This window comes from Eurosta solidaginis, chromosome 2 (genome assembly GCF_040869045.1).
Source record: "Eurosta solidaginis isolate ZX-2024a chromosome 2, ASM4086904v1, whole genome shotgun sequence".
In the NCBI taxonomy this organism is placed as follows: Eukaryota; Metazoa; Arthropoda; class Insecta; order Diptera; family Tephritidae; genus Eurosta; species Eurosta solidaginis.
The window spans coordinates 262,628,115-262,642,853 of NC_090320.1; positions in this window are offsets into that span (position 1 = coordinate 262,628,115).

Sequence of the window (14,739 nt, forward strand, 5' to 3'; positions counted from 1 at the left end):
GATACAAACATTATGGTCTATTTTCCTAAGCGGAAAGATTTGAATAATGATAAGTTACCAGTTCCTAGGTTTTTGCAACACTTTGGCCAGGTCTAAATATATGAGCATTGTGGAAGTCTAATGTGTTTCAATCTTTTCTCTTTCTACTTTGCATGTAAGGCGTTAGGTACTATATTAAATATTTTTCGATAGCCGTAGAACACTTCGATATCACGTTTCAACAAAAATATAATCAAAATTCATTGGACAGTGAAATTAGTGGGACATGAATCAATTGAGTCAATATAACTATAGATCTGCTTGATGGATTACATGCAACTCCTGTCTCCTTTTGGTTTCTCCCAAACGGATCGGGACGTCTATCGTCAACTCAGCGAGTGTTGCACCCCCCTTTTCAACTCATCGGCCATTTCGTTACCTTCTATCCCTTTATGACCGGGAGCCCCGTAAAGATGTATGGACCGGCCTGAGCGACATTTTTCCAATGCCCGGATAAAGATTTAATATTAAAACGGGCACAACGAGATAGGAAGCTTAAGAGAATCCTCTCAAAATATCAGGCTGCATTAAGAATTATGCAGCGCTTGGGCTCAGTGGTTCACCAAACCAACGATGAGAGCGATCGCTAGGCATGGGCCAGACAGTGGAAGAATATCGAAGACAATTCATAGACTAAAGCTTTGCTGCGAACAACCCTCATTTTTGCAACCGCATCGAAGAGGACGAAGCCCTTGGAGGCATGAGGCAGCGATCGGCTGAACCTAACAAAATTTTTTTAAGAGGTGGAAGGGGGAGGTTAAACGCCCGAGTCCAATAACTAGGAGGTGAATTAGACGGAATGGCAGGAACCAAACCTCAAAGTCTGCAAAGCGGGTCGAAGAGGGAAATATAAGTAAAACCATGTACCTCAAAAGCTGTAATACAGGAAGAGGAAGGCAATTATGTCTTGAGAAGCAAAGACACGAGTATTAGTAAGCTAAAGGGAGATAACAATCACACTCCAGTTTACTCGATGAAACTAAAGGGAGCTAATGCCGAGACTCCGGTTTTCACCGAGAAGAAAATGAGCGAAGTTGCGAGGTAATCCCTAACTGTGGCACTAATAGATTGCAGCGTCCCCAATGGGCAGAAGTCAAACGAAAGGTGGAGATCCGTAAAATGAGAGCTGATTATGATCAAAATTATGCATGATGAATCAAACAGACAGCTACCATCCTTCGAAACAGCTGGATGGAGTAGTATGGTTAAAGTTATTATCTGCACCAATAAGGCGACTTTATAATGGCTGCAGAGAGTTATTCCAGACATTTAGAAATAAAAAGGCACAAGGTTGAAAGTGGGGGATATAGCATTTATCCCCGCCATACGAAAGGCCAAGGTTTGGATACCCCAAGTGGTGAAGGCAGAAGAAATGTTACAGAAATCGGGCAGCCTGCAAGATGTACTTTTTCTGAGTCAACAAACCCACCCAACCCTTTCCATTAATTTCGAACCATCCGTATACACGTGTATATTATGTTTTGCTATTTCTTTACCTTGCCAACAACCCTCCTGCTCTGTTGTGGACCCAATATCGCTTTCGAAGCTCAAGCACGGCACCATATATTCCGTTTTACCGATACTGCTATGGCCATAAGCCTTTCACTCAAGCTGCCCGAGCCCTTAAGCCTTGTGGCAGTTGCTAACGCAGCCATTTAAGCGCTGCATACCCCCTCAAGTTTTTTGCTATACGTACGCTGTGAGTGGTCAAAAAGTCTCTATAAGAACATTATGTGTGTGCATTTTTCAATTAATAATTTTTCCCCCAATAAATATCAAATTTTGCTACTTGGTTGACAGAACAAACACAATCATTAATATAAGCCATATTACTTTCAATAGCCGTGAAGTGCGGGCATTCAGTCGTATAAAATTAAATAATAATATCTATTACTTGCTTATTATTGGGAAAATAAATTAAAATAATAACCCACAGCCTTATTTGAGTGAATACCTCCAGCTGTGTCTGTTAATCCCACACTTTTTCTTCTTCAACAAACATGAATGCGTTGCATTAAATATAATTGTTGTTAATAATGCCAAGTAAATTCATCTTTGAATAGGAATGAAAATAAGACAGAAAAGCGAGACTCTTCAAGATTAACTGATTGATAGTAATTAATTAATATGCGTGCTAATATACCACGCCTATTAATTTATGTGGATAATAACAGAAGACAGACGGCTTCATATTACTTTATTCTTCTTATAGTGGTGCGATTTGCTTGAAAATACATTTGTACTTAGCCTTTGGGCTATGTTCTTAAAAAGATTTTAGTTGTGGGTATAGGCAAATGGAGAGGAAAACAGGGAATGCTAGGAAGACGGCCTACGGAGACAGGGAGATATAGCGGAGAGGTATAAGAAGAAAATTTCAGTAGTTCAAAACTTATCAAAATTATTTGATATAGTCAAGCACGGCACGTTACAGCAAGATATGGAATGGTCCTCCCTTCCTCCAAGTTTCCAAAGGTTGACCGCAAAGTATCTGTCTGATCCACAAGCATCGGTGCAATTCAGGAACATAACATCTAAACCCAGAAAAATGACCTTGAAGTAAGCGCTAAATTTATTTTTTCGCAAAAATTTATCTTGGTATATATTAACATATCGACAACTTTTCAGTAAATAATCGATAAAAAATCGCTAACTGTTTGATAGAAAATTTACAAGTTTTCGATAACATATCGCTAACTTTTCGATTGCAGATGGATTATTTCCGAGAGATAATCGACAGCTTTTCGATTATAAATGAATTACTTTTTCACATCATACCGATACATTTTTGATAGCAACTCCATAAATTTTTAATAAAGAATCGATAAATTTTCAATAATTTTTTGTCAATGTATCGATCAATAATTGATGTTTTCGATAATAAAAATGATAATTTTTCAATTAAAACCTATAAGTCCTCGCTAAATCGGCAACTCATTTGCGTACAAACTTTGCTACTAATAGCAAATATATGGCGCCTCAATAACACCTCGTTAACTCATCTATACCTCGTAAATGGCACACAATAACTTATCGATAAAAAACCGCTTACGCTACGATAAAAAATTTCTAACACACCCTTAATTTGCTAGCTGTTATCACTCATATCAAGTCTACCACGTACGTTGTTCCAACCTTAAGCTAGAATGACTACACTTACGCTTACTTTCTATATTCCTCATACAGCACACTATTCTCAGATACTATGCTTACACCTACCTGACCTTTACATTCTGGATTCAAGCATATCATAAGCAAAGATGTGTATACATCAAAAAACTAGATAGTGGTGGGTATATTTGACCGGACCCACTTACTTATATATCCCTTATGTTCGTAACTACAACTAATGGAGGTTTAATTTAGAAAGGTGCAATTGAAGTCTGAACTTCAAAAACAAGGTATCTGCTGGGAAGATCCAGGGCCGACATCCATAGCCTTAAAGCGGTCTGCACTGGTCACTGGAGTTTAGGCACGCATGCGGAAAAGGTGAGTATTCCGCACAATGACCACTGCAGAAGTTGTAAGGACATAGATGAAAAAGAGACTGTCGAGCACTTTCTGTGTAAATGCCAGCTCTAGCTAGAACCCGTTTAAGATCATTTGGGAGCCTTTTTTTGGAAGATCTAGGAAAATTAGCGGAAATGGGGATGGCAGAGATCCTTGGTTTTATAAGCTACACAGGTTGGTTGTCAAACATAACCATGTAGTACTCAGTAGGTTCAGACGAGTTTCACAGCATCAAAACGGCTTTTCGTTAGCTATTTGGGCGACCAGGATCGCAGCCATTATACCTACCTACTTACCCGAATTTCAGCTGTAACTTTCTAAACTTAAATTGAAAATTTTGATCTTCGTTTGCAACTTTCTGAGCTTCAACTATAAAAAGAGTTCCTTAAATATTATATTTAAATAAAATCTTCAATTATCCAAAATCCAACAACAAAAAAATATTTTTATTTTCTAAAGCTTATAAACGCTTGAAATTTAATTTAATTTTCCTCAATTTTTTCAGCATTGCTATGCAATTAAAATAATAAAAACACAAACTAAAATTGTTGAAATATTTTACAACAGCGGGCACTTATGTATGTATATTATATTGGGTCGATTTGTTAACCGATATGGCGCCACCGATTTTTCGATAGGATTTGGGCTCAGGAAAAAAAGTTCCACTACGCATACCCAAAAAAAGGATTTTTTAGGTTTTTGTCATGACCTACTAAACAAATTTTCATTTGATTGTAAAAATTTTACTTTTTTTTTTTTTTCAATATCTCTGATCGTCAAATTTTTTAGCGGACATTTTTGGGTGGGACAGGGTATACATATGAAAAGTTTTTTAGTAGGTCATGACAAAAACTTTAAAGATCAAAGTCGAAAAAAAAATAAGTAAGGAAGGTTAAGTTCGGTTGTAACCGAACATTATATACTCAGCGTGAGCTTCAATTGTACATTTCATTTCCGATAAATTACTTTTCTACATAACACAAAGCACCGACCGTTTAAAAAAAATTTCTCCCCATTTCTTCTTAAAACAAAACTTCATAAGTGAAATATTATTGATTCAAAACTATTATTATTCTAGTCTACGATCCTTTTAAATTTGTTTTATATTAAAGGGGGCGTGATCTTTAACCGATACCGTCCATTTTTACTAGAAATATTTCCTGCTATAAGGAAATTATGTGTACACAATTTCATTACGATAAGTTAATTTTTCTTCGAGTTATGGCTCCCGAAACATAGAAAATTGCTTAATCGAAAAATGGGCGGTGCCACGCCCATTTTTTTTTAATTTGAGGTATTTCCTATTTATTGTTATAAATCCACTTGGGAAATGAAATACCATTGATATAAAGCATAAAGCTCTTTTTAGCACAGATACTGCTTATTTTATTCGTCCATGGCCCTTTTAAATATCTTTTGTATAAAAGTAAAGTGTGTGCCATGCCCACTTTCTTTTTTCAAATTTTTATCAAGAGTCTCAATATCAGTGCACGTGTCAAATTTCAATATTCTAGGTGTATTATTTACTATTACACAATAAAAACAAAAAAAAAAATGAAAATTCGCAAGCTCAAAAATTATTTTTTTGGGTATGCGTCGTCAAACTTTTGTTCCTTAACTTTCACCCATACAAATCGACCCACCCTAATGCATATACATATGTACATACGTGTACATATGAACAGGCGTATGCTTGTTTGCATACATAGTATACACATATATTTTGTAATTACTTTGCTTAAAGCATCGCCTTGCTTATCCATTTTGCAAATGATAAGAATTCTCAAAATTTATATGCAGCACTTAGTTGTAACTATCAAAATTTAATTATGTTTATCATGTTATAGTTGTGTTGTGTACTATTACGTTTTGTTTAGTTCAGAGAACGCAAATAACAGTTCCCGAAAAATATATTTTCAATTAAAATAGCTATTTAATGATATTTTTTAATTCGCTCTTAAATGTCTGTAGTGCTATTTGAAAAGTTAAGTCCTCTCTCGACAAACGAAAATCATTCTCAAAAGTCACTTATATGTAGCCGTGCTGCTTTATGGTGCAGTTGCATGGACCATGGCAACGTCAGATGAAGCGGCTCTGAGAGTCTTCGAGAGAAAAGTTCTTCAAAACATTTATGGACCTCTACACTTTGGTGATCGCGAGTACCGACGAAGGTTTAACAATGAGCTTTACGAGCTCAAAGGAGACATCAACATAGTCCAGCGAATTCAAATGCAGCGCTCTTGACAAGAAAGAGTTTCCATCGGAACCAGGTATGGAAGCAGAGGTAGAGGGCGGCCCCCACTCCGCTGCAAGGGCCAGGTTGAATACGATTTAAACTCCTTTGATGTGATCAATTGGTGGCGGTTGGCCGAGAGAAGAAGCGACTGGCGGGCCTTGTTGGACGGCCATAACCGTTTAAGTGGTTAAGCGCCAATTAAATAAGTAAGTAAGTGCTGTTTTCGAATTATCGGATTTTTATTGTCTGTTTATGAACGTGGTGTGCTTTAATTGTGGAAGGGTTCTCGGTCTGTTATCGGATTGTTATAGGCGAGTTGTAGACGGTAAAGTAATTTTTTAACGAATAAAACTGTTATGGATGACTTGTGTCGAAAAAACATCAATTTGTTTTAAAGATCTGTTCGATTCTTTATCGAAAAATCATCGGCTTGCTATCAAAAAAATATCGATTTGTATACAAATATATGTATTGGTTATTGAAAACATTTCGGTTTTTTATCGAAAAAATATGAGTTTTTAATCAAAATATTATATACCGAATACATATTGATGTTTTATCAATAATATATCGAAAACTTCTCTATAATTATTATTATTATTATTTTATTTATTACGGCCAAAAAAGCCTAATTCATTGTATAGTACAATTTACAAAATTCTTAATTGTTTCTTAAAACTATTTCATTAAAAAGAAATTAGTAAATTCATTGTTTAACTAGTATTACATATTTAATTTTTTACGATATAGAAATAGTTTTTTTTTAAACTTAACAACGTTTTCACAGTTTTTTATCTCTGCTGGTAGTTCATTGTACATTTTATAGCCTACGTATTCTAAGGTTTTTTTGCGAACTCGGTTCTTACTTTGGGCAGTCTTAAATTTTTGCTACTCCTAGTTCCATAGTTATGGATCTCACGATTGACCTGTTACCAATCACTCATATAATTTGGTAACATTCCCTGTGTTATGTAATGTATAAACTTCAAAGAGTAATAACAGATTAATTGTTTAATACTAAGTCAATTTAGCATAGGAAGCATAATACTTTTTGATGTTCTATAAGAACATTTTAGTATCAAACGAATTGCTATGTTTTGCTATATTTGGAGCTTATTAATTAACGTATCATTTGTTACTAGTAGTATTGTTAGGCAGTAAATAAAATGTGGTTCTACAATTGATCTATATACTAACATTTTGTGATATTGGCTTATATGCTTACATGTCCGATACATAAATCCTATTTTCTGTGCAATTTTCTTCTCTAAATGATTCATATGTTCTGTGAAACTTAGTTTCTCATCACTTATTACACCTAGGTACTTCATTTGATCTACTCTTTCAATTGCATTGGTTTTTATTTTCAGACTAGATTGGATTAAGTTATTATGGTTCTCGGTAAATATCATTTACTTAGTTTTATCAATATTAAGTTTTAGCTTTCTACTGTACAGCCACCTGTATAAATTATTTAAGTGTTCTTGTATTTTCATGACAGCGCAATCTACATTTTTGTCACTAATGCTAACTAATGCATCATCCGCAAAAAGACTTATTTTATAATTTCTCAAGCAAGTTTTTATATCATTGATTTAAATTATAAACAATATCGGAGCAAGTACTGAGCCTTGTGGCAGCCCAATATTAACATCAACAACCAATGAAACTGCGTCTCCAATTACCGTCCTCGGCTTTCTGTTACTCAGGTAACTACGAAACCATTCCAAAGCTTTTCTCTTGATCCCAATTTTATCCACTAACTACAGCAATTCATTTCGATCGATTGTTTCAAATGCTCTCTTTAAGTCTAAGAAGCAAGATACTACTACCTTTTTATCAGCAACAGCCTCTTTCCACCCTGCAATTACCATGTTCAATGCTGTTTCGCAGGAGTGGCATTTCCTGAAGCCTGATTGCTCTGGTATGATTATATTATGATCGTCTAGCTATGCTACTAATTGCTTTTTCACCACTGTTTCCATAATTTTTCCATCAATAGGTAGGGTATTAATAGGACGCAGCTCGTCAGGTTTCATTGTGTTTTTTACTTTTGCCACTGGTATTATTGTCGATATCTTCCAGCAGCTGGGGACAATGCAACTATCAAACGATTCGTTTATAATGTCCTTATATAAGTGTGAAATGTACACCATAGAGTCCTTGATAACACCCTCTGACAATAGGATTTAACCGCCATGTTTGTTTTTAAATGATTTTGTTATGTTCATTATATCTTCTAACTCGATACTGGTGAGCTCAAATGTTGCTACCGAGTTGGTTGTTTCACTTTCATCAACAAGTTCAATTGTTTCAATGCTCTCATTGATTTGGATTATGCTCTGAACAAAGTAACAATTCAAGACACTAGCAATATCGTTGCTATTTTCTAGACATTCACGGTTAAATACTATTTTTTTAATATGCGCTTTATTGTCTGCAAGTTCCACAGCATCTTTCAAACATTTCCACATAGATTTCATATTTCCTTTATCAATAATCACTTGATCTTCCATGTGTTTCTTCTTTTTAAGTATTATAGTTTTTTTATATATTTTTTTAACGGCATTATAATCGTACCACTTATTTCGCAATTGTATATTGATCCTCTTCGCGTATGTCAACGTTTGCATGGTTTCAGACAAGATATCATTAAAAGCCTGAACCCTATTTTCTAACACTATATTAGATATAGAACTTATATCACGTATCCGCAGCAGATTTATCAGGTTCTCCGCGCTGTAGTTCTCCCAACAAACGGCATTAGCATATTTTCTGATTCTGCAATATTTTGAAGTAGGTATTTGAAAGCAGATTGTCTCATGATCAGATATTTTATATTCGCTGGCATATTCAATTTTGATCTGGTCATTTTTGGCAAATAGTAGGGCAGTAAGGGCTGTTACTTATAACACGTCGATATAACGTCGATAATATACCGCTGACAATGCGATAATAATAACAGCCCCGTAAATTCTTGCACTCGTAAATGGATTTTGCGGAATCCTACTAAATGATTCCCGAAATGACCATGATATGCACAGTTGTTAACTAAACTCCGAAATTATTTCGAAGTAGCTCCGGAATGATTCGAAATGATCACATAACGATCTCCGAATAAGCGCGACGTTATCAGGCCCTTAATGTTCGCTATCGCCATTCCAAAATCATCTCAAAATAGCACTAAAAAATCCTCAAAAAAAGCAAAGTAATACCACTCTAGTCTGAAAAAGTCCAGAAAAATTGATCCTTAAATTAGCTCAGAACAGTGCAGATATAATCTTAAACAAGTTCTGGAATTAGACAACCTCTGCATATCCCCATAATATACAATAGGGACGTAGTATGGTGTTTGTGGTATACAATTTGAGGAAAAACTTTAACTGCAAAAACTTGTAATAACATAATAAACTATGGATTCATTCAGTTTATGTGGAGTCCACACGACGAGTGTTAAATTTAGATTATATCAATTCTAACAGAGCATAAGGGAGACTTAATATTTCGGTAACGAAATAACAGTTTTAGAAAACCTCAGAAAAGAAAGCACATTACATAATCTCAGAGATAGATAGAAAATATTTGAAGATTAAAATTAATCACTGAAAAATACCGGAAATTTCAAATATAAGCATATCTCACTCAGAGAACCTTTGTGATTTTCGTTTGTTATCCGTGATAAAATGAATTATTTCTTCTGGTTTACCCTTAATGGTTTACCTTGGTGGCACAATATTCAATCTCTGGTTTAGTCGTGTTTTGCCACCCTGTATCTTATGTGGGTATTGTTGGTATAAATATTATGTACATTCTGCACAGCTTCGCTCATAATTACAAAACGTTAGTTTTAGTTATATAACGACAGTATTATTGTAGGAAGTACTACATAGGGGGTAGGAAAATGGTAATTACATACATTTGTCAGTTGATATTTGCACAATATGGAGATTTCATAGAGCTGGATAAACATACATACAATACGCAGATATATTTATGTGTGAAAAATACAAATTTAAGATATATGAGTGACTTAAAAAGAAGTAAGACCGAGACTGTCTGTGGCTGTTCTGAAGTTCATGAGTGAAAATGAATTCTTCTTATATTGTGGAATTTGCAAGAAGTAAAGTATACAAAAAATTTCAATTATAATAATCCTTTAGCAAGGATAGAGGCAATAACTTATGATATCCCAAACATTTTTCATATATGATAATTCCACTGGGAGTTGTGAACAAACTGCTTTGGTCTAACAGGGTATATAAGGTTAACGGTAATATCGCCAATTGACCTTATGAGCACTACAAATAACCACAAAGTCAATTAAAGTTAAGACAAAATCAACGATATTCACATTTTGACCATAATGATTTTCCAAAATGGACATAAAGTAAATTTTATTCTCAATTAAGGTAATTTTTCGTATTGCACACTATAAAAATAATAAAAAATAAAAAATAGATGTAAGGCGCGATAACCTCCGAAGAGATCTAAGGCCGAGCTTCTCTTCCAATTTTTATATTTTCGTAATATTTTCATACAGTGTTATATAAATATTTTTTTTTATTTTTTTTTTTTTAATTTTCGAATTCTGCGCATATTTTTATTTATTTTTACATTCTAGTGAAAAATCAAATAAAAAATTTTCCAATGAGGTTCTCTGACAAAAAAAAATTATTTAACTAGATATTCGGAGAAACTTTTGAATAAAGTCAAATTCTGAAAAGTCATACAGTCAATCGACCTTATGATGATTTGAAGCGTTTATAAAGCCACTTTATCTCATACCCATTTGAAGTTGTCGTAACGTCAATTGACATTTTGGACGTAGACCCTATATCACTCAAATCGTCTAACAAAAATATAATTTCAAAATAATTTATGATATTGCATGATATTTCGATCTGTCATTTTCTCTCCATGTAATTCTTTCTCTTCTTTTTAGCTTTATTTTTAAACTTACTTTTACCGTTTTTCTTCTTCTCAATATTGCATTTTCTAGTCTTCCTGCGTTCTTTTCACCGTTTGCTCGTGTTTCCCTTTTGCTATTCCCCCTATTTCGGTTTTATTTTCTTGTCAACTTCCCTTTATTTTCCATTTAATTTCAGGCCTTTTTTCCTTTTTCTTATCTTCACATTTCCCATTATTTACTTTTCTCACAGCTTTCAGCATTTTTCTCCCCTCCCTGTCACATCCCTAATTCCTTTTATCTCCTGGGCTTTCCCCGCTCGCAATCTATTTTTCGTGCTCGCTCACTTCCTTTCCGATTCCTTTTCGACTCGTTCATTCTGTTCTTTTCTCAAGACAATATCTACTACCTGTGTTCCGTCTTCCTGCAATATCCTTTTTATTTTCCGCAACATAGTATCGCCCTCTATTTTTATACCTTTCATGAAAATGAAATGGTATATTAATTTCGTCACGAAACCCAAAATTGTAAGTCCTTAAAGGAAAATAGATAGACCCACAATTAAGTAAACCGAAATAATCAGGATGAAGAGCTGAGTTGATTTAGCCATGTCCGTCTGTCCGTCTGTCGGTCAGTCTTTTGTATGCAAACTAGTCCCTCAATTTTTTTGAAATTTGGTGAGCGGATGTATTTGGGTGTCCGATTAGACATTTGTCGGAACCGGTCGGATCGGACCACTATAGCATATATCCTCCATACAACCGATTTTTCAGAAAAAGAGGATTTTGGTCATATCTTACTCAATTTAACAGATTGAAGCTTCAAACTTCACAATATACTTTCGTATGTTGCACATATTGTTGCCTGAAAAAATTGATGAGATCGGTCGTATATATAGTATATATCCCCCACAACCGATTGTTCAGATAAGAAACTTTTCGTTATGACTGCCCTATTTTAAGAGCTAGAGGCTTCAAATATCAATGAATGCTTACGTATATAGCATATATTGTTATCTGAAAAAATCATAAAGATCGGTGGTATATATAGTATATATATGGTGGTATATATAGTATATATATATAGTATATATATATATTTTCGCAATTTAAGCCCCATTTTAACAGCTACAAGCTTCAAATTTCACCGAATGCTTAAGTATATCGCATATATTGTTGTCTGAAAAAATCATAGAGGTCGGTTGTATATATAGTATGTATCTCATACAACCGATTGTTCAGATAAGGAACTTTTCGCAATTTCTACCCCATTTTAACAGCTGTAAGCTTCAAATTTCACAGATTGCTTGCGTATATAGTATATATTGTTGTGTCAAAAACTCATAGAGATCGGTGATATATAATATATATATGATGGTATATATATAGTATATATATATTTTTGCGATTTCGGCCCCATGTTAACAGCTAGAAGCTTCAACTTTCAACATATGCTTGCGTGTATAGCATATATTGTTGTCTGAAAAAATCATAGAGATCGGTGGCATATATAGTATATATCTCATACAACCGATTGTTCAGATAAGAAACTTTGCGCAATTTCTGTCCCGTTTTAACAGCTAGAAGCTTCAAATTTCACCAAATGCTTACGTGTATAGCATATATTGTTGTCTGAATAAATAATTGAGATCGGTGGTATATATAGTATATATCTCATACAACCGATTGTTCAGATAAGAAACTTTGCGCAATTTCTGCCCCATTTTAACAGCTAGAAGCTTCAAATTTCACCAAATGCTTACGTATATAGCATATATTGTTGTCTGAAAAAATCGTAGATATCGGTGGTATATATATTATATACCCCATATAAACCCTAATTTTTGCCCCTTTTTTACGGTTAGAAGCTTCAAAATTCAAAACATTTCATCAAATAGTTACGTTTACGTCATATATTGTTGAAATACGTGATTCGTAGTCATAGTTTTTACACCAGACCACAAAAAACCTGAAACTTTGCATCCTCACACAAAGTACCTACCTATTTTTTATTTTATATTTATCCTAAAAATCGTTTAGGTATGTAGATCTGTTCACTATATATTTCTTATCTTATACATCCCATTATTCGGAGATTACGAACGGGATAAGATTATTGTTCAGCCCCATTCATGAAAGATATGAAATCGTCGGCACAGCCGAAGACAGTTACGTTCTTACTTGTTCTTTCTAAAATTTCCTCTATTTTTCCATTTTCTGTCACTTGTATGCTCTTTCTTTGCTTTCTCCCTTCTCTCTTATTCTCCCTTTATATTATACGTCTTTTCATTTTTCCTTACCCCGCTACCTTGTTCTCCCAATCTCTTGCTCATTACCCCTCTTTTCCTTCCACTAAATCAAGTTTTGGAAATTTACTTTAAGTATTTGTGAGAATGAAACTAATTAGAGTCATCAAGTTTAACGAGTTGGGTCATTCGCTTTCACTCGTCCCATCATATACATATCTTTCTCTCTACACAACTCGCTCTCTTTGTACAAGCTTTGCCATATATTTCTTATTCCTGTTCTTTTCCCATTTGAATCATTATCCTTCAAATATTAAGCGTTTACCGAATTTCATATTATAGTGTGATCTGGGCGTATGAGCAATACTATGTGCCACCAAAGGAGGAGATGTTACTCATACAACACGTACCACCAATATTTTCCTATATTTTCTTATACTACATAGAGTGCTCATTTTAATAATATTGAACCTTACAAATTATTGATTAATCTCATTATCGGTAGAAACCATTATCATGTCACGCATTTCATGCCGCCGATTAAATGCAATTACATTGTCTAGCCGCTCCTTTTGGCCTTTTGCTCTAGACTCATTAATTTTAGTGACATAAATTTATTTCCAATTTAGATTTCAAAAGTAATATGCAAATGTATTAGAAACAAGTAAGGAAGGCTAAGTTCGGGTGCAACCGAACATTACATACTCAGTTGAGAGCTATGGAGACAAAATAAGGGAAATCACCATGTAGGAAAATGGACCTTGGGTAACCCTGGAATGTGGTTGTATGACATGTGTATCAAATGGAAGGTATTAAAGAGTATTTTAAGAGAGAGTAGGCCATAGTTCTATTGATGGACGCCATTTAGGGATATCGCCATAAAGGTGGACCAGGGCTGACTCTAGAATTTGTTTGTACGATATGGGTATCAAATGAAAGGTGTTACTGAGCATTTTAAGAGGGAGTGGGCCTTAGGTCTATCGGTGGACGCCTTTTCGAGATATCGCCATTAAGGTGGACTAGGGGTGACTCTAGAATGTGTTTGTACGATATGGGTATCAAATGAAAGGTGGTAATGAGTATTTTAAAAGGGAATGGGCTCTAGTTCTATAGGTGAACGCCTTTTCGAGAAATCGCCATAAAGGTGGACCAGGGGTGACTCTAGAATATGTTTGTACGATATGGGTATCGAATGAAAGCTGTTAATGAGTATTTTGAAAAGGAGTGATCCTTAGTTCCATAGGTCGACGCCGTTTCGAGATACCGCCATATCAAACGAAAGGTGTTACTGAGCATTTTAAGAGGGAGTGGGCATGAGGTCTATAGGTGGACGCCTTTTCGAGATATCGTCATTAGGGTGGGCAGGGGTGACTCTAGAAGTTGTTTGTACGATATGGGTATCAAACGAAAGGTGTTACTGAGCATTTTAAGAGGGAGTGGGCATTAGGTCTATAGGTGGACGCCTTTTCGAGATATCGCCATTAGGGTGGGCCAGAGGTGACTCTAGAATGTGTTTGTACGATATGGGTATCAAATGAAAGGTGGTAATGAGTATTTTAAAAGGGAGTAATCCTTAGTTCAATAGGTGGTCGCCTTTTCGAGATATCGCCATAAAGGTGGACCAAGGGTGACTCTAGAATGTTTGTACGATATGGGTATCAAACGAAAGGTGTTACTGAGCATTTCAAGAGAGAGTGGGCATTAGGTCTATAGGTGGACGCCTTTTCGAGATATCGCCATTAAGGTGGGCCAGGGGTGACTCTAGAATGTTTGTACGATATGGGTTTGAAACGAAAGGTGTTACTG